The 25,373-nt window shown below is 33.6% G+C and overlaps 1 long non-coding RNA gene and 1 pseudogene across 1 annotated transcript; one reads left to right on the top strand and one right to left on the bottom strand.

Annotated features, from left to right (window-relative positions):
* Positions 1-4,414: 4,414 nt before the first annotated feature.
* LOC149565291 (protein NRT1/ PTR FAMILY 5.12 pseudogene) lies at positions 4,415-5,774 on the bottom strand (annotated as a pseudogene).
* A 16,871-nt stretch (positions 5,775-22,645) lies between these two features.
* LOC149565290 (uncharacterized) lies at positions 22,646-23,152 on the top strand. Its single transcript, XR_016361487.1, has 2 exons — positions 22,646-22,832; positions 23,068-23,152. It is a non-coding gene; the product is annotated as an uncharacterized LOC149565290 (long non-coding RNA).
* The last annotated feature ends 2,221 nt before the right edge of the window (positions 23,153-25,373 follow it).

Below are 25,373 nucleotides of genomic sequence, written 5' to 3'. Positions count from 1 at the left end.
AATATATTGTGATATAAGAGACAGATGTGAATTTAGTAGCAAAGCAGTATATTAGCAAGGTTCACAAGGTGCAGTAAAGACTTCATCAATCACAAGAGGTGATTATTGCAAAGGATCTAATCAAGGTATATGTAGATCTAATTGGTTCATCCTAATAGGTGAATCATCTAAAAATCCTCTAACAAGGTACACTTAACAGTCTTTGTATAAATATCCTAACAAAGAGCATACTTGTAAAGTATGTTTTAAATCCTTTAACAAGGTGGATCTAGCAATCCTCTTTGCTCCTAACAAGGCAGATCACTAGAAGTGATCATTGTATGCCTTAACCGGCTAACTTCCTACTGCAGAAAAGAAGCTTTGTGGGTTTCATCCCCACCCCAATTTTACTTTCTATTTTGGAAGGTTTCTGGGTCACCAAAATCTCTGTGCATATGTGTTATGAATATTTATTTATCTCTTGCATGCATCAGATTAGGTGAATGAATGATTTTCCAATTTATGTTGAATTAACTTAAAAGTTGTATTGTTACTGATTCACCCCTCCCCTCTCAGTAACTTGTTATATATTGAATATTTCCAACAGTAAACTCACTTGGTCAGCACACCAAGTTGACACTTTAAGTTTTCTCATCAAGTCACCCAACCAAAGCGCCTCATCAAGGTCAATCTTTAAGTACACTTAGTAGGTCGGCTCACCAAGTCGCTTTGCGAAGTCGCCTCACCAAGTGGCCTCGATAAGTCATCTCACCAACTTGCACCACCAAGTCGCCACTTTAAGTCAACTCACCATATTAGTTTGCCAAGCCGACTCCCATAGTCAGCTCACCAAGCTGACAATTCAAGTATGCTCACCAAGTCAACTCTTTAAGTTCACTCACCAAGTCTGCCCCCTAGGTCAACTCTCCAAGTCAGCCCACCAAGCCCATCCCCTAGGTCAACTCTCCAGGTCAGCTTGCCAAGTCACTCCCACCTAGTCACCTCAATGTGACTTATCTTAGAACTACTCCAACTAAGAATCATTAGCATTGTACAAGGATGGGTGACAAGCATTTTGGTAATTCTTTATGTCTTGTTAGATAAAGATGTAATCATGTTTAGCAAACAAAAATCCAAAACTAGTAACATACATTGCAAAAACCAAAAATTTAACATGACGAGAATAAAAGGATCACTAATTTTAGTATCCCAATGTTTTTAAGTTCCATTCCATTAGAAGTGAGCTACTTGTGCATAGTAAACAACTTTGCCCTGCCTTAAAGAATCATTTCAATATTATGATACATGTAAACACTATATCCATTGCGACACATATTTGAGGGAAATGAGAATAATTTAAGATACAAGATAGATAAACAGTCATTACCAAAACTCTATATTAAATTGATTTTGTATGAGAAACCATGCTATTAATTCACTCCCTAATATGTCCAGCTGTTGTACCCAGCAAAGGAGCTAGCTATTAGCGCATCACAAATTGCAGTTTCCCAATCATGTGTAAAAAGAATGAGATGATTAGATGTATGAGAATAAGATAATACCATCACAATACAATTTTAATAGGTGTTGTGAGACATGAAGTGAAGATATCAACTGGAAATTTAGGACTCTGAGGAAGAATCTCATCTACTCCACAAGCTACAAGTAATATACAATCCTTCATTGTGACTGTAGAAGAAATACCAGAACCCAAATCTTGATGTTGCACATCAACCAAAGACACTATCAAGAAATATATTATATATACTCAAACAAATAATTAACTTATAAAGAGGCATATGTATTTGTTTGGATTAATCATAGAAGATTCCATGCACTTCACAATTTATTGAGTAAAACTTATCTCCAGAAAAGCATTCACAATCATATCACGTAAATTTTTCTAAAGTCTGAACGATACAATGTTGAAGAAGCTTCAAAAAGATCATCCAAAGGACATGATATGCTCAGGCTGAAGCAGCTTTGAGATTCATTACCACAGTCGGGAATGGGCTCATATTCAATCTTTTGAAGATTGAAGATAAGCCCATTCCTGAGTGTAGTAATGAACCTATAACCTTGACACCCATCTCTTTGTAGACTTGCACACAGGCTTCAGAATACTGATGACACAATTCATTTGTCCATACTATTGGAGCAAAAATACTACTGTAGAATCCAAAAAAGTTAGGCCAAACAAGTAGATTACAGAATCATGAAATTGTGAACCATTACACACACACAAGAAGAACAGTACCTTGAAACACTACTACATGATCTTATTGCAACTTTAATATCTCATTCCATCATTCTCTCGGAGAGAAAAGATTCAAAATAAAATGCAAGAGAATGACCCACCTGTACTAGAAGACTTTTCAATAAATTAAACATATGAAGAGAAGGTGGGCATCTTGTAAAGGAGCACATGCAAGACTCAGTGCTTTTTGGGTTGTGTGCAGTGGGCAGCATGTCAATGTCTAAATTTCACTGAACATATCACATGATTGATTCTTCAACTATAAAGATAATATCTATGTAAACTTCTAAATACATATATATAATTGAGTTTCTATCTGACAGTATTATTTCATGGATTTAGTGAAACTTCCTAACATCACTGTGGCATACTATCTCCTACTATGCCACAAACTAAAGCCTCCTTTAGGAATCTAAACAAATCAAGTACAAAGGAAACCAAAGAAGACTTATAAGGGACAAGGATTGCACCTAAACATTACTTCTAGAATGCTAATAAAAATCTAACAAATATCTAGGACCAAATCAGAGACTTGAGAATAGCAAGCAAACTCTTCTCTTGATTGCTGTGTTACTTGAAATCAGTACAAGAAACTTAAGGGCGCAGTAAAAATGAAGGTTAACTAATGCAAATTGATATTGGTACCTTATGTTTTTGAGCTTTCAAATGCAATATAAGTCTATCTAACAAGCCAAATTTGCCACACTACTGAACCAACTGAGCCACTGGTGGGTAATCAACTAAAGAGAAAGCTCAATGTTAGACATAACACTAAATCAATTTGTCCCACTAGTAATTAGTTTCAAAAAAACCAAGCTTAATTACTAATTAAAACATTACTTGATTGATCAAACTGTGATTCCAATAGATCAGGATGATTGCAGTTCTTTCTCAGTTGAATCATCAAATTGTTTAGCTTTGTTCTGATACCTGTTCCTGAAACAGATGAAGGAAGTCATACCAAGCTTTTACTATTCAAGCAAATAAGACTGGCTAAATGGCTGATAGTACAATTTAATAAAGGAACACAACTTATGCAAGAGCTCTACAAAATAACTCTTTAAAATTAGAGAACACATTACCCTACCTCTCTCTGCCTTACTCTATAGGTAGGTCTCAAGTGTTTTATTGACTAAATGCTCTTGTATCTGTTTTGATGTTCCGTCATATTTGCATACAGGATAATTTCTTTTTTCTTTGGGAGGTTCTGTTCCAACTCTTCCTTCAGTCTTCTGAGGAGAAATGACCGAAGAATCAAATGAAGCTTTGAAATTACCTGAAAAGGCAACTATTGTCAATCTCAAGTCCAACAACAGAAAACAAACATAAAATTAACTGCTTAAATTTTTGTGCTCGTCTACATTTTGTCTTTATGGTTTTTTTGATGCCATCACGATGCTATTTAGCTTTTTGTGGCCCGCATTTAATATCATGTGATATGTAACCCCTTTTCGTAGTCCCCATTTTGGTGAACTTGACGTAAAAATGCCAAGAATCTAATGAATATGCAAGATTTATTTATGTTTGTAAGGGTAAATACACTTGATTTGGTTTTTGCACAATTATAGAATCACTTACTACCCAAAGTTATTCACTAGTAGCTATGCAATTGATTATTTTTTCTCTCATATTTATTTATGTCTAACCTAACCAATGTGTGCATGCACTCTACATTCTACATCTAAATTAATTAGACATTTTGAATAAGTTACAACTCATCTAATTTAATTAGGTGTTAAAAATGAACAACAATTTGTACTTTTAAGCCTAATAAGGATTATGAATAAAAAAATAACTCTCAAATAGTCTAATTAAGAGAAATAATGAGTTTTTCAATTATCACTTAGACCTAAAGAAGGGGTTCAATTGAACAATTGTAAGAAAATATATTTATTCTAAGTCAATTATATGTTGAAAAAAATGCACTCGTGTAGAGAAAAAATAATCGAGAGGAAATAATTCATAGTAAAATTATGTTTAATAAAATGTTCTCTGTCAATCGCAGAGGAACGAATGTAAACATTCTTGCTTAAAAAGACTGAACAATGATATGGATGTGGTTGATGGAAACAAAATATTTACACTATCATGATAAAATTTAAATAACAAATTAGAATAGTAAAACTGGTAATGTAAGCACTAGTGTCACCCCTCATAGGTATAACATGAAGTTAGTTTCTAGGAAGCATTCTCTGTGTCAGTAGATGCAGTCTCTTTGTACTTGTAATAGCTAGCAAAGGTCATGAACATGCCCAGATTGAGTAAACTCAAAGAAACAAGAAGCCAATAAAAGTAATCTAAATGAGATCTATTCAAGTTTTTTGCAAACCAGCAATGCTCCTTCTTTCCACAAGTAGCCTTCTCAATGATCAAAATGAGGAAACTACTGAGGAGACTACCAACTCCTAAAACACTCAAATAAATAGCAATACCCAAGCTTTTCATTATGTCTGGCATCTGATCATAAAAGTACTTTTGCATTCCTACCATTGTAAACACATCAGCCATGCCAAAAAGAACATATTGTGGAAGTAGCCAAAAAACACTTATTGGGATTATTGCCGAGGGAACATCTATGAGTCCACTATCCCTTGTTGCATTGATTCTCTTAATTTCTACCCCTGCAGAAAAAATCATTGAAATGGAAAAAATGAACATACCAGTTCCTATCCTTTGGAGCAATGTTATACCCCTCTCATTCCCTGATAATCTTCTTGCAATTGGAACAAAGATATAGTCGTAGACAGGGAGCAATAGGATTATAGATATGTTCATGAAACATTGCATACTTGCTGAAGGGATCACAAATTGTCGACCAATTTTTCTATCCATTGTGCTGCCCTATTTTGTGAAGAATGTTGAGGATTGTGCAAAGACAACGCCATACATTAAACATGCCATCCAAATGGGTAATATGCCCAGGAGTAGTTTTACCTCTTCGACCTATTGTACTGTGCAAAGTCTCCAATTGCGTGTTGTTTTGCACTCAAAGTCTAGTTCATCTTCAATTGTTGCTTTGTCAAGAAACTTGAAAAAACAAGACTATGAGTTTCATCAAAAAGGAATCTCCCAAGCATATAGGCCCAAAACAAACACAATTGAGAACTCCAAGCATTTGAACTAGCATTATTCCCAAATGTTGTTACTGAACTAGAATTTGAAATTGCATCCAACATCCCTTTTGTTTGGCATGCCTATAATGGAAACTTGGCAGACATTCCGAAATTCCCCTCAGCCTCATATTAAACCACGACCAATTTGGTCCATTCCCAGTTTGAAAACACAAAACTTATCATCTAAGTCTATCAAATTTTCACAATCCATATTAAATGTTTTCTTTCTTTTTTGGGATCGTGGGATAGTTTTTAGCATCAACCAAGTAGAGTGAGAAGAAACCAAGTAGAGTGAGAAGAAAAAAAACCCAATCTTAAAATGTGATGTTTTGAGTCTAGAGGAAGGCTCTGACATATACTTGCATAGTGAGGGTTTGAGACTCCTGAGGGAGGCTGATAGAGTCACGAAGATTAGCCCCTGCCATGTTGCATTGCATGAAGTGTTACTTGGGGATGTTAAAACACTAGAAAATGAAAACTTATTTAGCTACTTTGAAAGAAAATGGACATCTAATTCAGTTTCCAACAAGTGCATATTCAGTTTCTTTATTCACAAAAACTCTTAAATCTGTAGATAATACTGGTTAAGGAATTTTATTCCAAATTACTCTACCCATTAATTGTACCATTAAGGAAAAGGATTTTGTGAAGGAAAAGAATACTAACAAGTAGGTAGATGAGAGAAGAAACAAGGATTTTCCAGTACCGACCCAAATATGAATCAGCAACAAAAGCACCCAAAAAAGGAAAAATGTATTGTACCCCTGACCATATGTTCACATTGCATGTAGCAATTGCAGTGCTTTCATTCAAAACACTTGTGAGATAAATCATCAAATTTGAAGATATGTCGGCATGAGCAAACCTCTCCGCAATCTCCACCCTTGTTATTAATAAATAAATTTAATGGTTGAAAATTGCCTCTGAATGGATAGACTCCTCAAAACTAAAGGAGAAAAGGGTTGGTCATGTTTAAAAATACTTGTCCACTTCTCTCCACATGGAGAAAATGTAGCTGAAAAGAACCTTCAAGGCTTCAACAAAAAAAGAAAACTCAACTAATCCAGATGGAGAAAACATAACTGAAAAAAATCTTCTATAAAACTTATAAAACCACTTCTGATAGCAAGGGTAAGCAATGCAATACAACAGGAAACACCAAGAGCAATTTTAACAAACACTTACACTAAAGACCTTTCCACCTCACACTGTTTGCTCCCCTTAAAGAGAACACTATTATTTAGCCTTTAGATACTTTAAATTTATTACATTGAATGCAAACTTGAGAGTTGAGAGGGTAGTGAAAACATGACATCATTTAATCCTTGGCACAACTGGCATATGCATATTTCTGAATATCTGATGAAGCACATCTTATGGTAAGAGGAGCATGTCCCAGAGTATGGGATTTTGAATTTGGGTAAGCAACTATTATTTGATGATCTATCCAAGCACAGATTCCTAACAATGAGGAATTATATCTGCATCCTTACAGAAGGTAATGGAAGGTTAGCTTTCTTCAATAAGGAAGATGGATCATGGAGCTACTGGGGAGTGGATGATAGTAGAAAGAACATTACAACTACTATTAATGCGCATCTCTGTGATCCATCATTGATTAATCTCAAATCAATGACTAATGTCTTAGGGGCGAGGTGAGGTGCTAGAACTTGATGACAAATCAACTTCATTGTGTGAGATTGATTTATCTCAAATCACCTTGTCTAAATTTTGATCTACATGGATAATTGCACAATCAATCATACAACCATGCATCTCGTGTTATTACATAGTGTGAGATGTGTGGCAATCAAAGTTCTGCACCTCTTTGTTATGTTATAATTGGTAAAACTTTCCGATGCACTTTTTGAATGGTGTCATTTTGAGTTGTAATTGCAAAATTATGAACATGAAGTTGAGCTAATAGGCTTGTTCTGGTTTTTTTTCAGAACTCTAAATTTCCATATGGATCAACACTAGCAGCGAGTACTTTCGTGTTTGTTCCAAGTAAATCCTAGAAAACAACTATAGTTATTGATTCCACAAGTTGATATAATTTTTTATTTTTTTTCTTGTCCCCCCTGTTGTATTCACATTTTTCTCCCTTGTCTTGTGTGGCAGTTACAACAATATCATCATAAAATATGCTTAGCTTGCCACAAATCTCACATAAATTTTTGTACTAGTGTACTAAGTGGGTTAAAATTTTGTTAGAGAAGGTATGCCTCATGACCTAGAAAATCAAATGAGTTAATTCCAGTTCCATCTACTGTTCTATTATCTAGGATGTTACTAGAGTCTAGATGAGCTTCACGTCTCCTCTCATTCAATTGGCATGACACTTATAGAGCTCTCTTGATGTGGGTATGATCCATACATTAGAGAAATAATTGATTCCTAGAGTATCATTTTGTACAAAATAAGTGACGACTAATTCATCTTCTTGATATATCTTCTCTTAAATGCAATTTTTATGATTCCTTTTATTGATTTTTTTCATTTCATGCACTACTTCCTAACTTGTTTCCAATCAAATCCAACATCTTCATTTCATAATGTCAGTTCTATGATGCACAAGAAGCATGTTGCTTCAATTTATTTTAAGGGCTTTGAGATTATCTATTCGTACACAAATTAATGATGACTGATTTCCCACTTCTAATACAAAAAGCATACAGCTTTGAAAAAATGAGACCCAATTAGCTTGTTTTCTTAGAGAAAATCAAGTGAACTTATAAATTACTATTCTGTCATACTAAGTGGGAAAAAATAAAAATAGGCAGAGTGAGTCAGCTAAATCAATCAAGAAAATCACCAATGCAAACCCTCATGATCCTACAGTCAATAGCTATCCTCCTAAGACCTCTCTTACTCAAGGTAGCTCCAATCCCAATGTTCAATCTATAACAATAAAGAGTCTTGTCTTCCCAGAAGAAATCTTAATGTAATATATAGTAGCCACTGCTTAATTAAACTATTAAGCTCAAACTCCTAAACTCCTACCAATGTAGACAAGATTCTCTAAACTCATTATATCATTTATCCTCAAATGCTGAAAATTAGTCTACAATGGTGTCAACAGATGTCGTTTCCAAGATTGTTCATCTCCTCACTATCTGTGAAGTTGATTTTACAGAAATTTTCATTAGCATCTTATATAATCTAGCTACCATTGAAGATGGAAGAATAGTGATTGCCAATACTAATGGTTGCATCATGACTATAGCAGAGCTGCTTGATACAGGCACCCCTAAGGAACAAGAACAATCGATGGCTATACTCTTGTTGCTATGCACCAAGAGCTTTGACCATTGTTAGCTAGTTTTAAGAGATGTACTTTGAAATGATGTACTTTGAAATCAAAAAATGCCCTCTTATATTATTCAAACATTATTTTGTAGACTTGTAGGCAAATATCAACATGAGGCTAGAGTTGTAGATTTGAATATTGATTATTAGATAGGTTCAAGAGATACTAACCAGTGTCAGATGCCAAATAGATGATCGCCATAGCAACATCCCATTTTTCTCCTTCTTTATAAAGAGGTTGGTTTTTCTGAAGATCACCTAAGAATTCCTTGGGTGAAAGTATGCCCATTCCAGTAATACCTTCAATTGGACCAGATGCAATACCATTTACACATATTCCGTAATGCACAATAATTAATAAAGACTATAATGCACAATAATTAATAAATATTATACAGATTATGGCAAAACTTAATAAATTTCTTGTGCTACTCTTTGTTTGAAGGAATTACATCTGGGGTTTATAGCCACTTTATAAGTTATCATCATACAAAGGACTTAAATTGGATCCTACATGGCATGGATCAGAAGGCACATTCCAATTAACCAAGAAGATTATGCCTACGATATTGTCATGTCCCATGAGAAAGAAGATGATGGAAACTGCGGGCAGAACAAGTAAATAGAAATCACCCTCAAAAAAGAAATCATTGAGTTTCAAAGGAAGCTTAAAGATCAATACAGTTTAGCATTACCAAATGAACTTCAGGATAAAATCTCAAAAGAAAACAGTCAAACCAGACCTTGTGTATAGAAAGAAAAGAAAATTATATTAATGTCCGCAAGGGACTAGAGATAGCAAAAGTTAAAAAAAAGTTGTAGGAAGATGAAAAGCAGAATTGTCTAAACTCTGAACTTTGAAGGTGTATTTATTATTGAAGTAATATGTTAAAACTTAAGACACATAAATCATTGATAAGTAGGAGATATTTTCCACATCAAGTCAAATTCTGATATTGCTATCAAGATTCAACAATGTAGTTTTTGAGTCAAACTCATTGAACCATGATTCATGCATAGTAGTTCACAGAGACTCATTTCTCATGACAATGAATGAACACTTTGCACTCATTGCATCAAGGGAGTGCTCACAATGATGAAGCACCATGACTTGCTCAAAGGCTCAACCATTCCAGTACTACTCCATCTCAAGAAGGCTTAACTATGGAGTTTCCTCCATGGTTTAAACCACTCTACTTGGAATCCCATTTGCAAAACCTACAACAAGTTTTGTGCCTTATGAACCATTCATTAGAAAGCCCATTGAGCTCACCAATAGATAAGCCTAAGATATTTTCCACAGCAAGTCAAATTGTGATATTGCTATCACGATTCAACTGTACATTTTTTGAGTCAAACCCATTGACCCATGAATATAATATATGACCCAAGAAAGAGGGTGAAATTGTAAATGTAATGGATTATACATCCTTTCCTCCTACTACCAGATGACTAAAGGTGCTTGTGTTCTAATTGTAACCCCTTTTTTTGTAGTTATTTGCAAAATATATGTGGAAAAATGAAATTTCTGAAATGAAAACTCACAGTAATACAATCAAATTTCTAAATGAAATGTAACCATAAATACTGGTAGAAGCCTTCAATTACTTAACACAAATATATAATTGGATTGTCATTGAATTAAATCCTACATTGGTCAAAATTAAATAACAAGGATAACATATAGAGCATCACATGTCCCAAAATGCTTTGTCAATAGGACAAGTGGCTAAACAGTGAAAATCTCAACATGGGACGATTATACCATTCACTACTCCCCTACTAACAAAATGTCAAAAAGTCTTTAAATGACTATGTGCCATGTAGGTCCCTTTATCCTTAATACCAACATACATGAGGAAGATATGTCTTAGTTCATTGACTAGTTGAAATTTGTATATACACTCAAAGACTTAGGTCTACATTTAAAAAAGAAATTCAAAAGCCTTCTGAACAAATCAATCTTATCTCAATTTAGATTATGAAAATGAAAGCACAACTTTTCCTTCTTTACAATGACTGATACATATCAGATCTATCCATTTAGAATGGAAGGCAAATAAACCTTTTCAATGAGGTAATATCAAATAATTTCTAAGTATTCAAACAAGAAAATGAACTACCTTACTCTATGATTTGAAACAGTGAATATCAAATGAGCCATATAGAACAATCAATGAAAATGTTATAAGTGGTCAAGCAAACTGTCAAAACTGCATAAAGATCAATGGTATGTAATAACCTCAACTGGGTATGGCTTCAATAAGCACCAATTTCCTTTCCAATTCAGTTGTTTGACATTTCATCAAACACTTTGACAATGACTAACCCTCATTGTTATACAGTTTCTTATGGGATTTTTAAGTGATTCTTCTAGTCTAAATTTTAGATAATATGTTGGAAAGAAATGACAGTACTAAAACTTCATCAAACTAAGCCAATTCTAAATATGAGAATCAAATTTGTAATGCTGAATGTACCATTGAAACTCATAAAATTGAAATGCAAATAACTGATATCAGGAACAGTGTAATAATCCTTGCTTGCTCTAATCAAGGAGATCAAGTTTGGGCTAGAAGCATTTTGTCAAATAGTTAGCATGTAACCCAGGTCTTAAGCTTGGATACTACTGTAAGAAATCACTCATGGGAACATAGTAACAAGACCAAAGGAATGTGCAAACAATATGAAAACTCAAGAGACAACAGTTATGAATTTTTATTATTCTCCACTACAGCAGAGCTCGTACAGCATTTAATCTATCCGAAACCATGAAGGAGCAATCACTGATTGTATCCCAAGAAACTAATCAATGTTTACATTACTAACACAAGTTACCAACACAAACAAATGATAAAGAGAACCTGGAATAAATCACAGATAACAGAGGAACTATGCTGTTGTTTATGGCATGTCTTTAATGATCTCACCAAGTTAGCTCTCCAGGTCATCTCACCAAGTTGACTCACCATCTCGTCTCACCAAGTTGGGCAGCAGTAGTCGTGGATCATTTTAGACCTACCACATGCGAAGTGTCCATTTTATGTTAGTTTGAGCTTCACTTGGTTTCAAGAATACTCTAATATTCTCTACTTAACAAGGCCAACCATGTGAAGGTGGAAGCTCATCTGGCCTCACCCTCTCCCCCTAACATCAATCTAAAGTACCCATTATCATCTAATTACATACTTCATTTATTCATTCATCCATTTATAAACTATAACATTCAATCAATACAATCACATAACATTCATTAATATGATATAAAATTCATTAATACACAATACTAATCAAGACTTCATTAAGACATAACAATATTCATTAACATAAAATAAAAATCAGTATTAATACGCATCATTCATACATAATTACTTTTTAAAAAGTTCTTTCATTATCCAACAAGGTTTATCAAAGAAGATTTTTAAAACATCATTTCTTCTTTTTATTTTTTTGAGCTCTCTTAAGAAAAGTGCTCATAGGAGCATCCATATCTGCATCATTCTCTTCCTCTTCTAGCACGTGTAATGTCAAATTACGATGGCTCCTTGTCTTTGGAGCAGCAGGAGGTTGTTGCACTAAAGGGGGCTCTGTTGCAAGAACAAGTGAATGGGATAAATTGGCATACTCTTTTTCTTTTTTTAACTATTACTAGTTTATAATTAAGTGCTAGTACAACATAACATGCATTTTTCTTACCTGACAATGCCACATCATGTACATTAACATTTTGATCTGCTGCCACGTCAACATGTTGAACACTTGGAAAATGTTCCACTCCTTCGGCATGATGTTCAACATGCTCTGAAATATTCAAAAAAAGGATACATGTCAAATTTCAATTGAAGATGTTAAATTGTATTCATAATTGCATAGTTAATTTCCAATAGAAAATTAATACCTCCACCACTATAATGCACATTATGGCCTTCGTCACGAGAAAGTTCTATGGTAGGATATGAAGGCTGCAATAAAATGTTATGCACATTGTTATGTAGTCAATTTACGTTCAAAACTAATACCAAAAAAGAAAAGGATCAACTATTCAATTTCATTTACTTTTCATCTAACCAATTTACCTATGAGATATCATTTGGTGAACTAGATTCTTGGGCAAGGCTTACAGATTCTTCACGTAGGCATGAAGCCACGACTTTATAGCCTTCCTTCAAGGCAAGTTTTCTATCTTCATCTGTGACCTCCACATTGAATTCTGTGCCCTATATTTTTTGCTTAATATCATCAATTTTGTATGTATGGTTTCACTAGACAAAATTATACTTAAAAAAATTATTTCATATCATTGCTCCTACTTAAAACTCGAGACTAGAGATTCATATAGCCACCAAAGCCAAATTTGTGTTGGCCAAACTTCTCTAGTCTCACTTTTGTAGCCACAGATGTGTCCTGCAATCTATGAACAATTTCAAACATCTTAGATTATATATTTACAATATGAATAATTAATGCATGATTACAATGTACTTAATAATATCATGACATACCTCTTTTTGCCCTATGTTGCTTCATTATCTCTATCTTCACATAGCCTTTTCCTCTTTCCATCTTCTACTATTTCATTCCACTCCATTGGTGGAATCATAGCAGGACGGTCGTACTTTGGGTATTCCTTAAGAGCCCTTCTATATTGATCCCTCACAGTCTTTATATGCTTTGCTGCTCTTTTCAGAAGTAGGCCATTGTCAAAAATGTTTTTTCCAAATTTCTCGTCAAAAGATGCAATGAGCTGATTTTTTAATTCCACGGTTTGTAAATTCCACCTTTTTAAAAAAAAATAGATTTTTAGATCAATAACTTTAATATATTACAATAAATGGAAGGAAAGAAAAATTATGTAGCAATGATATGAAACTACGTACCTTTTACGTATGGTAGGTCCGAATAGTCTCAATGTCATATGAAAAAGATGGTCAAAGAAAATATTATTACCTAGAAAAACATAAAGGATTTATCAGTCCAAAACGAGTAGTATAAAAATAAATTAAATTTACACTTTAAATAAAAATAATTTTAAAGCACCTGGAAGCTTTCGTTCTTTTAACGGAAACATAGTTTTCTTATTCAACAATAATGTCCCTTCATATGAACCAGTACTAATCACACGAACTGCTCCAGGAAATGGATCAGCTTCAGCAGTACTACTCTCTGCTGGTCTATCAACTAAAATATCATGACAATTAAAGTAGACACCAAATCAATTAAAGCACACTTATTGATATAATCAAATTGAAGAAATTGACTAGCAAAAATGTTTTTTCCTCGCATTCCATTAAGGATTGCATGTCCTATTTTTAACAATCAGATTTTGCAATAGTTTATAAGGATTTTATGAGTAGTTAGTTCAGAAGAATTCATCTCTCATGAATGGAACATATAGCAATCATTGCATCTAAGCAGGGTCTTCACACGAATGCAAAATATGTATATATGTATGTATGCATGGTGTGTGTATGCATGTGTTTGTGTGTATGCAGGCTTCTATAGACATCATTTAAGCACTGATATGCTACTTCATTGTTCATCAACTTGTACAAATACATTACAAAATATAGCAAAACAAGGTTTTACCAATTCTAGTGGGCATAAATGAGGATGTTTGCATGCCCCTTGTTCCTGACGATGCACTAGGCAATAGTGGACCGGCAACTGAAGGAGGAGTCCGCACTTCATCATGAGCTGAAGAATACAATATTGTTAGCAAAGAAATTTGCAATGGATAAAGATCAAATGGAATACTAGATACAAATGTCCAAAAAAAAAAAGTAAGTGTTATAATGTTGATGAAAACAAACAAAGTGCTACTTACATGAAGGTTGTGCACAACGACCATCACCATGTTCACCATGTGATGTCACAAACGGAACAAATTTCTATACAAGTACACATAAAATTAGAGATCATGATCCATAAGATAGTATAAAATATTCATATCTATTGAACTTCTATTATTGCTTTAGTTGAATTATTGCTTACCTGCAAAGATTGGATTCTATGGCCCAATTATGTTCTTAGTGCCTCTTTCTCCTCACTTCTGTCAGCCTCGATGATAATGTTAACAAGTTCATTAGTGTATCTTTGCTTGATTTGTTGGGTGATGAACACAGGATCAGTACTAAGGGCGATGTTATGTAGATATGAAGCTTGTATTTCAGATTGCATTTGATCAGCGGTCATTCTAGCTTTTTCCTATTATTTGTGACATCAAATATCAATAAAATTTCATCAAAACAACTCCAAAGCCATAAAGAAAAGAACATAATAATATGAAATTTGTTTCCATATTTACATTATAATTTACAATATTTAATGTTTACCTGTACTGAAGGTGTCTGAGATGGTGCATCCATATCGCCTTGTGAAAAAAATTAGTAAGTCTTAGAAATCAGTAGCAAAATTAAAGTAATAGACTTAAAAAATATATATATTAATAATAAAGTAGATTGTATATGTAAATCATTTTTCTTAAGTTAAAAATTTACTGTAACTAATGTGTATATTTAAAAAAATATTTGACATGTTCTACTTAATGTTTATATGTGCACATATGGTTTGGAAAAAAAAGTTTGGTCGTACAAGACCCCATCATAGTTGACATTGATCCTAGCTGGACATTTCATTGATCATCACGATCTTCATCCATGTCGTCATCATCATCATCATCATCATCATCACCATCATTGTACTTGTCACTTTGATCATCATCATCACCACCACCATCTTCATCGCCATCATCATCGTCTTTATCACCATCATCATCATGACCATCATCGCCATGATCATCACCATGATCATGATCATCATCAACATCATCATCATCATTATCACCATTATCATTAGCATGAACAAAATCATCACCATCTTCTTCATCTTCATCACTGGGTAATTGTTGTTCCTGATAATCATTTACTTCCTCTTCTACTTCTTCAATTTCTTCTTCTTCGATCACATTATACTTTACCAGCCTTCCTCTTGGATCATGTCTAACAACAAATGACCAACCTGGTTTGTGTGGAATACCAAAATAAAACACTTGCTCGCATTGGCTTGGAAGAACATAGGGCTCATCTCTGACTGGCTCAAATGACCTTGTATTAATCATAGTAAATCCACTATCATGTTCAATAATAGTCCTATCAGGATCATTTCGATTCAGTCGTAACCTGAACCATTTGATGACAAATAGAACTATTTTGAATGAATTAAAATTGCACTCAAGTATATCATCCAAAATTCCATAGTATCGATTTTCAGATTGTTGAGGATGTATGTCAGTTCTAGATGAAATATTGGTGACTGCAAAGACAGCACTTATCCCGGAATCACACGTTTTCTTCGTTTCATCTAACTTTTTTGTGCAAAATTTATAGCCATGGTAGTACATAGCTTTGTGGTGTTTGACCTGCAATTATTCAAACATGTCAAGATTATTTGCATCAATCTGTGAGTTGATATTAAACTTATGTGTGATGATTAGTAATCTTATGCGTACCTTTGTATCTCTTAAGCCATATATTAGATCAAGTACCATTTGTGTAACATTGGGATCTCTATTATGATGAGTTTCTTTAATCAATGATACAACACCATCCCATGTTAATGAGTGACCATTTTCTTGAGACTGTTCAATCCATATTGTCATCCAATCAAGATTGTTTGCAATATACAAGTGTAGTGCATCCCACTCACGACCAACTATAAAGAAAACAATTACACTAGTTACAAACAACTTATATATATTGATGATGAATAATAATTATTAAACTTTAAAAAAAAAACTTATAATTACCTCTCAACCTCCTCATTCTACCTTTCCCCTTCAAGTACTCCCCTTCAAATTTGTCATTAGAGTTGGGATCCCAAATGCAATCTACATAGATATCTGCTACAAACTTTGGAAGATATTCAGCAATGTACACCATGGTCTGGTATATCATATATCCCTCTATCATAGAACCCTCAGGACGTGCTCTTTGTCAAACCAAGCCCTTCATAAATTTCAAGTGTCTCTCAACCATCCACATTGATCTAGTTTGCACATGTCCACACAATTCAATCTCCTCAACTTGATGTATGAGGTAGTGTTCTTGAGCATTGAAAAAGGTTGGAGGTAAACACTTTTGCATTTCACACATAAGCAGTGGAATTTTTCTCTTCCAATATTTTATATCTTTTTTGTCAATTTCTTTAGATGATAACCACCTAAAAGAGATTCAACACGCAAAACAAGATAAATGAGATTTCAAATAAAATTTTACAATAGATTTAAGAGAAAAAGCTACAAATCTAAGAAAAAACACTTCTAACCTCGTGTATTTTCCAAGATCATATATAACTTGTTTAATACTGTTGTCAAACTGTTGTGGAAGGGATAAAGGTAAGACAAACTACAATCATTAAAAATGATCATTTCAATATATTATTAAATAATGCAATAGGTAGTACATTCAATCTTACAAATATACTATAAATAGAGAACATGACTTACCTTGACAAAGGTATGCCAATCATGTGTTTTCAACCCTGGCCCAAAATCACCTTTCTTTGATAGAAGAGTGCTTATATTTATAGCAAATCCTGTTGGAATTTTTTTTTTTTTATGCCCTTTTAATGCATCACTTTGTTGCTCCATTAATAACCAAGGAAGGGAACTTGTATTTATGCAGTCTCCATTGCTATTTGATTCAATGGAAGCTTTTAGTGCATGATTGGATTCATAAATGTCGGTACAAATTTTGGCAATTTGTTCTCTATCACGCCTTCCATCCAACATTTTCCATAGTGTCTCTGTTACATTCTTTCCAATATGCATAGCATCAAACAAATGCGCAATTGGGAGATCCTTGTAGTATGGTAACCTACTAAATTGAGTAGGATAACTTTTCATTTCTCTAGGAAGTTGGTCATTGATGCCTTGACAACCTTCACAAGAATCAATTACAACATTAGTAAATATAAGACAATATCAAAATATAAATTTTAAACTTCGAACGACAAATTGGATATTACCTCAACAATTTAGTCGATCATATTCCAACTTCCATAAATGAGGTGTCATTCTTCGTGGCCTTGATGATGTCTCTTCTTTTCCATTGAAAAGATGTTTTTCAGCAATTCGATACCTATGATTATTGTGGAGAAAGTGTCTAAACTCATCAAACACTTGCTTTCTTAAAGTTTTTGAATGATGAGATTTCATCTTCGGACCACAAACTGGACATGCAAATTTTCCCTTTGTCTGAAGACCTAAAAGATCATGTAGAAGTGGATCATGTACAATTATCATTCACAACTTAAACATTTGATAGTAATTTGTAAGCAATATAACAGACCAAAAATATGTGATATTAACAATGTTAGAATTAATAATCTTTCCTTGGTTGTATTTATTTATTTATTGGGATAAACCAAGGTATCCCTTATGTATTATTTATTTGTCCTCTAGTCCACATGTAAAGGGCATGTCATTCTTGTCCTATTGTCCACTTGTGAGGACAACTCTTTTTTGTATTTCCTTTAATAAAGAAAATAGATATTCCTCCTTAAGAGGAACTTGACACTTTGCACACACCTTTTATGAATGTGGCATTCATAGAAATGGGAGTTACACATGCAAAGACATGCAACTCCTTTCTCATCTCTTTAAAAGAGGTGCTTCTCTCTCTCATTTTCATCTAGTCTCCATTATTCACATCAAGTTTTTGATGCTATTGTAAATGAGCTATTTTGCTGCATTTATTCTCTCTCTCTTTCTCATTCTTAGGCTTTTGCCTCATTCATAATACTCACAAGGGGTTTTCTTTGCTTTACCCTTATCAAATCCTTGTCTCTTGTGTTGCTTGTCTTTGGTATTGCTCCATTGATCTTGTATCATTTGTATGGTAAAACTCTTCTTGCTTAAATCTATTATTTCATGTTATTTCATTTTATTATATTTTATCATTTCAATCACTTTTTCTAAAAAATAATATAACATACCACAAAAATGAGTTAGCTCAGGGGCATCATGTATTGTCCATACAAGCATTGCATAGAATTGAAATTGTCGATGTCCTATCGGTCTAGAGATGTCATACATAGTGATGCCATTCCATAACTTCAACAACTCGTCAATTAGGGGCTCAATATACACGTTCATATCTTTAACTTGGTATTTACCTAGCAATTGAATGAACATAAACATTACATTATTATTATGACCATTTTCATGCACTATTTATAAATTAATTTAGATAACTATAAAATGAAAAAAATGCCTGGCACAACCATTGACAACATTATGTTCTCCCTCTTTATGGACATCCAAGGAGGAATATTATTGTTAATAACAAAATAAGGCCACACTGAGTAAACAGATCTCATATCTCCATATGGATTGACACCATCCGCTGCCAATGAAAGCTTCAGATTACGAGGTTCTTCTTTAAAATGTGACCATGTTTCTTCTATCTCTTTAAATGCAGAACCATCGGCAGACATTCACATAATGTCATCCTGACTTCTATTGCGTGCATGGTAATCCATAAATTGTGCCAAGCTAGTGCACCTGAATAACCGTTGAAGACGTGGAATAATGGGAATGTACCGAAGAACCTTGTGAGGCACTTTTTTTGTTTATTTGATTTGACTGATATCTACTACTATGACAATTAGGGCATTCTGTTGCAAATTCATGTCATTTATGATATAGATTGTGATCATTGGGACATGCATGTATTGTTTGATACTTCATTCCAATTTGATCCATAATGTTAGATAATTCTCGATACGAACGAGCCAAAATGTTTGATGTTGGTAACAAAAACTCACTAGTCAACCTACAACAACAAATATGCATTGTTAATATAATGAATAGTAATTTTATGCTAACATTGAAGATGACAAAAATGACATACCTCAGCATACGTGACATTGCTACATTGGATATACCATTCATAACCTTTAAATTCACCAACAACACTATAGCCGAGAGCAGAGTTGTTTGGGAGCCTTCATATAAGGGCTCATGTGCCTTCTCAAGTAAAGGTATATCAAGACCATCTTCATCATCATTATCAGATTTGCTAGTACCATCATTGTGAGCCTCTTCATCACCTGCCCCAATACCATCTTCTTCAATCATGTCCTCTGGCACATTATCATCTTCTTCCATGAGAGTGTTATCCTCAGCTTGGATATTCACACCTCCATATTCCTCCAATACAAAATCCACATTCAGCAATGGACGAAAATCATGGCCCCCTTCAACATGACCATGTTGCCTACAATGACTCTGGGCTGTTGTGATTAGAATTTTTTGAGTCTTTAACCCTTTACACTTTTTGCAAGGACAATAACATTTATTAGATTTTCTTCAAAACTGAGCCCACAATGCAACCATTGTCTCATTTTGTTCAGCGTTCATATTGTCAAGCGTGGTCTTTCTTCATAGGAAAATATATCTGCAAATAAATTGGAAATTTTGTTATTAATGTTTATATCTGCACATATGGTTTTTCTTGATTATTGTTTTCAAATGTAACTAAAATGATCCTATAATTTCTAGAAGGCATAGATGTTTGCAAAATGTGGATTTATAAACAATGTATGTTAATTATTTCCATCTAAAAGAATATGTTAATTAGAGAAGGATAACTTATCAAAAAAATCAAAATGTTGAATACAAAATATCTACACAAAAAATATCCAGCAGTGTATCTACAAAAATTAGAATTGCTATAATTTGACACATTTAAACCTAGAATATACTGACTACAATTGCATTCAAAATAGTGAAATATTTCAACGCATCCTTGGTCTTTTGGTGAAGTTGAAAGTTGAAATCATCCATAACGTAAAAAAGAAAATAATAAGTGATTTCCTTCTTATGATAAGTTTGAAGTACTCACCAAATGATTTCATATGGAATGTGGGGATGCTAGCTGGCGGCCCTGAAATTCTATGGCGTTAGATATTACAAGGCTCATATGATCAGCATTAATCATTAAACGATTAAGCAATAAACGATTGAGCAAAGCCATTGGATTAAACTAAAATGTTTGTGTTTGTAATGAAGAAAAGAAACATGCACCCACATGCTTTGACTGATTATGTACCAAAAAATGCTTTGGTAAGTGAGCACTACCACATCTAATACAAAGGTGACATTATTTGTGATCTGCTTGGTTTGTTCAAGGGATTTCAAATAGAGATGAAATATATGCATACAATACCTAGGTTAGTTGTGGAGAAGTATACAGATATAAATTGCTTTATGGTTGAAACTAATTTGGCATGCATGGAGGTTACTGATTAAAGTGTAAATATTTAGTGATACAATAAATGCTACAAAAACTTTAAAATGTGGAATTGTACGAGTTAGTGCCAAGCAATTGATTTGATCCTCAAGACATTGCTGGAACTATTGAAAATTGTAGCCTGGTGATGAAATTTATGAGAAGAATTTACCATAAGTATCAAGAGGTATCAGTAAAAGATGCAATTGCATCCATTTCCCGTTTTAAAACAAGAGCATCAACAAAATTATCCAAGCCTTCACCCTGCATTATATCTTCAATAGGATGATGAGTTATCCCAACTGGGTGATCTGTTACACGCCCTTGAGGTAAATTATATGTTACAAATTCCAATCACACTTGACACTACTCTTGAGGATAAAGAGCACAATCGAAACAACTTCATGGCCAATGAGGTTAGAAATTTAGAAATTTAAAAGATTATAACAAAGGTGACGCATGAGGTTGAATACATTGAAGATGATGTGCTAAACAATGAAAAGAAGGAGATATAACAGAGATAGAACCTTACTATTCTGACAAAGGTTACACTAAAGCTGCCAAACACTGCTGGAACTCAAATAGTAAAACTAGCCTAGAGGACGTGTTAGACGCATTTATATGGTGGACACAAGCGTGGAATTGAATGATATATTCACAAGTCAAGTCAATGGCTTTTAATGACTTGAAGGTTCCACGTTGCTCAATTCATTTGTTTATCCACTTCTATCATGACATCCCAGATCATCATGTATTCTCCATGAAGCTGCAATAGTTGAATGGAATCTTAATGAAATTGACCATTCATTCACTCTATTCAACAACTTTGTAATGGATGCTCTGTGCAACAAAGCTTTGAATGGCCATGGTGATAGAAATGAGAACCATCACAATTCTAAGGAGTTTCTTTGCAATTGCAATTTACAGGTGCTTGGGAGATGTGGGCACGACTACTTTTTATTCTCCTCCTTATGTTCATAAGTTCTACTGCTCTCTACTTATCTCTTGGCTTTTGATTCAATTCATTTATTGTTGTCTTTGAAACTTTGAGTTTTTCAAATCAGAGATCTATAGATCTATTTGGATGATGAATCATCGAGTATGATTTGAATACTGATATTAAAAACTTTGGATCTACTATTTTGGATTTTGATTGTACAATGTGATTTCAAATATAGATACTCAAAATCAAGATTCTAACTTTTTTGATAATGAATCATAGAACGTTGTTTGAAACCAAGTTATGAAAATTAGAGATCTTGGATCATAGAGTGTGATTTTGAAATGTCGATATCAAAATCAAGTGTCAAACTTTAATATAATGAATCATAGAACATGATTTGAAATTTGTTATTTCATTTGAAGCGAGGTTCTAAAAATTAGAGATCTTAGATCATAGAGTGTGATTTTGAAATGATGATTTAAAAAATTGAGAGCTTACATTCTGATAATAAATCCATAGTGTGGGATTTGAAATGTCATGGGATCTTGAAATGAGAATGATAGACTTAGATATTGTAAAGATTTGGTAAGTAATTTAATCACTAGATTCATATTGGAATGTTTTCTGAAACAAAAATTGTTGGCAGCCTCAGAATGCTATGGGAATGATTAAAAGCAGTTTCCAGTTGGAAATCTGTTTGTAGCAGTGAGTGATGCAATTTGGGACAATGGAGCAGCTTGTGGGAGATAGTACAGTGTCAGATGTCTCAATGGTACAAATCAAATCTCACAAAATCCATGCTCAGACAACACCAATTCCACTGTTGTCAAGATACTCCATTACTGCTCTTCTAACTGCAATGGAATACTCCAACTCTCTGCTGATGCCTTCAGAGATATTGCTACTTCCACAACAGGGACAATCAATATTGAATATGATCAGTAAGTTTATATTTAACTTTTAATTTGGTCATTCTTCTTTAAAATAAGATGTGGGCCTATTTATTATTGACTAGTCTCCTCCCAATTCACCCAAATTAGATTTGGGGGTTGGGTTATAGACATTTCAAACCTATAAAATAATAAAAGAAAACACTAATCTCCGACCTAGAATTCTCTCAAGTTGTTAAAATTGGTAGCTTTCAATGATTATTGACTTTGATGTGTTCTATTGCAGAGTATAATAGCATCAAGTTCTATTACACAAGTGTTAGGAAACTCTTCTGTTTAAGGTTGCCATGAATTGGGGATTTAAAGGTCAGAAACATTGTGTAAAGAGAATTATTGTATAACCATCTTATTTATTCCATTTTATGTATCACACAACTTCTGTAATAACATTAATATTGATTGTAGCCCATTCCAACATTATCACATTCATTGTGATTGTCTATTGCAAATGTTCCTTATCATTATATGTGGAATAGTGTAAATTGATTATTGATATATATTCGATTAATATTAATTTCCTCTAAAAAAATTATTTTGGAAGATGAAATAATAAAAGAACGGAAGATCCCATAGGTGTGATAGTGGAATCAAATTTAAAATCCAACAAAGAGGGAGTGGAGATACAAATTCCCATCTCCAAAGAATTTGTCAAAACCAAACCCAATTATGTGGAATTGATAATTTGTTCTTGGGAATTCCTAGTTCAAGTGATAAGTCATGGCCTTCTATAGAGAGTTTTCTTTGTTAGATGCAAAACAATTTGGGTAACATCGTCAAGTTTATGGTATTCCTGACTGTTTTAAGAAGGATAAAACTAGTAGAAATTATTGAGGGTTGCCATGGATGATGGATGGCACTGGAATTTATCTAAGAGATTGGGAACCAAATATCTAATAAAACATACAATTTTCAACCTCGATATGGATATCCGAATTGAAATTAGCCCCATCTAGATGCATGAAGTCAGCAATATAATACCACAGTGTAGTAAGGGGAACATTGATGTAAAGAAATCTCAAGGAAAAATAATGGAGATGCTTACAGAAATTTTCATGGGAGGGTAAACTTTATAATGTTACATCATTAGTCATAATCTTGACAATTAGTGACAATTAGTGATATAGTGAAAGGAATAATTAGACGATGGTGTAGACACCTAAAGACCTTTAGAAAATAAAGTATTTTTATTTTTTGAAAAATTTTGGATGACATCATCATTTATTAATTAATTAATTATTTATTTTATTTATTTATTTTTATGCCATTAAATCCCTTTATCTTAATTAAAAATATTTAATTAAGGAATCCCTCCCAAAAATGTTTAAATCTTATTTAAACATTATTTTCTTATTTACTAATTATTTAATTAATAAATTGACCAAAAAACCCAAAATAAATAAATAAATTATTTTTTGCCCAAAATTTGGCCAATTTCTTTAAGACCACTAACCTCTTCCAAAATCTTCTAAATCCTTCTTTAATTTTGATTAAAGGCTAATCCCATCATTTCCTACCCCTAATCCCAACTCAAAATATTTAATTAAGATTAAATATTAATCCTCATGTTTATTAAAAAAGTTTTAATAAATATCTCCTCAACCCAAACCCTTGAAATAAATAAAACTTTATTTATTTCCTAAAAATCTAATTCATCCTCATCCTAATAAGTTCTAGACTCTTCTAGAAAGTCTTCATCCTCATCCTAGGAAATTTTAGACTATTCTAGAAAGTCTTTATCCTCATCCAAAGTCTAGACTCTTCTAGAAGATGTCTTTAAACCTAATCCTAATCCCCTCCTAACCTTGTCACATTCCCTAAACATGGGTTAAAACTTACTAACCCAAGCCAAAGTTAACAAATATCTCCTCCTTCACCCACCCTCATTAAATGCCATCCACTTGCCTATCCCTAAGCTAATCCAAAACCATCCTAATCCATCCTCTAATCATTTGCACAAGCCTAAGAAAGCTTAAAACCTTCCTAATCAAGTCCAAGTCGAAATTTCTCTCATCTCCCTCAAAATATCTCAACCATAAAACTTTATGAAGCCCACTAGGCCATAAATGACTCTTCCAAGCCCTTTTATTGCTCTTACAAGCCATTATGAGAGTCTTTATGAAGATTTTATCCCTTGAGCCTCCTTTGTTGACTCATCCTTCCCCTTTCCTCCATCCTCTCACCCTGTGACATGTGTCACTCCCTGATTGGCTGTAAAGAAGCACAATCCATGTGCTCTCTTCTCATGCAATCTAAGCCCTCCATGAGCTTTTTCCCATCCTTGCATCTTAGCCCTCAATCCCTCAAGCCTCTTGCCTATAAATTAGATCCTTCCCCTTTGCAAAATAACACAATCCATGAAGTAAAGTCATAATTCCATTTTAAGAAGCCATTTTACATCAAAACCATACACTCACACCCAAATTCCAACTCCATTTGAAGCCCTTTTTGAAGCATAAGCTTGAGCATACATCCTATCTATTTAGACAAAGCCACTCAAAAAGAGAGCTTCTCATTGAGAGAGTCCATTAATGG

This window comes from Cupressus sempervirens, chromosome 3 (genome assembly GCF_028749045.1).
Source record: "Cupressus sempervirens isolate cs-2001-9-10 chromosome 3, ASM2874904v1, whole genome shotgun sequence".
Classification (NCBI taxonomy): Eukaryota; Viridiplantae; Streptophyta; class Pinopsida; order Cupressales; family Cupressaceae; genus Cupressus; species Cupressus sempervirens.
This window is presented reverse-complemented; position numbering and strand designations above follow the sequence as displayed.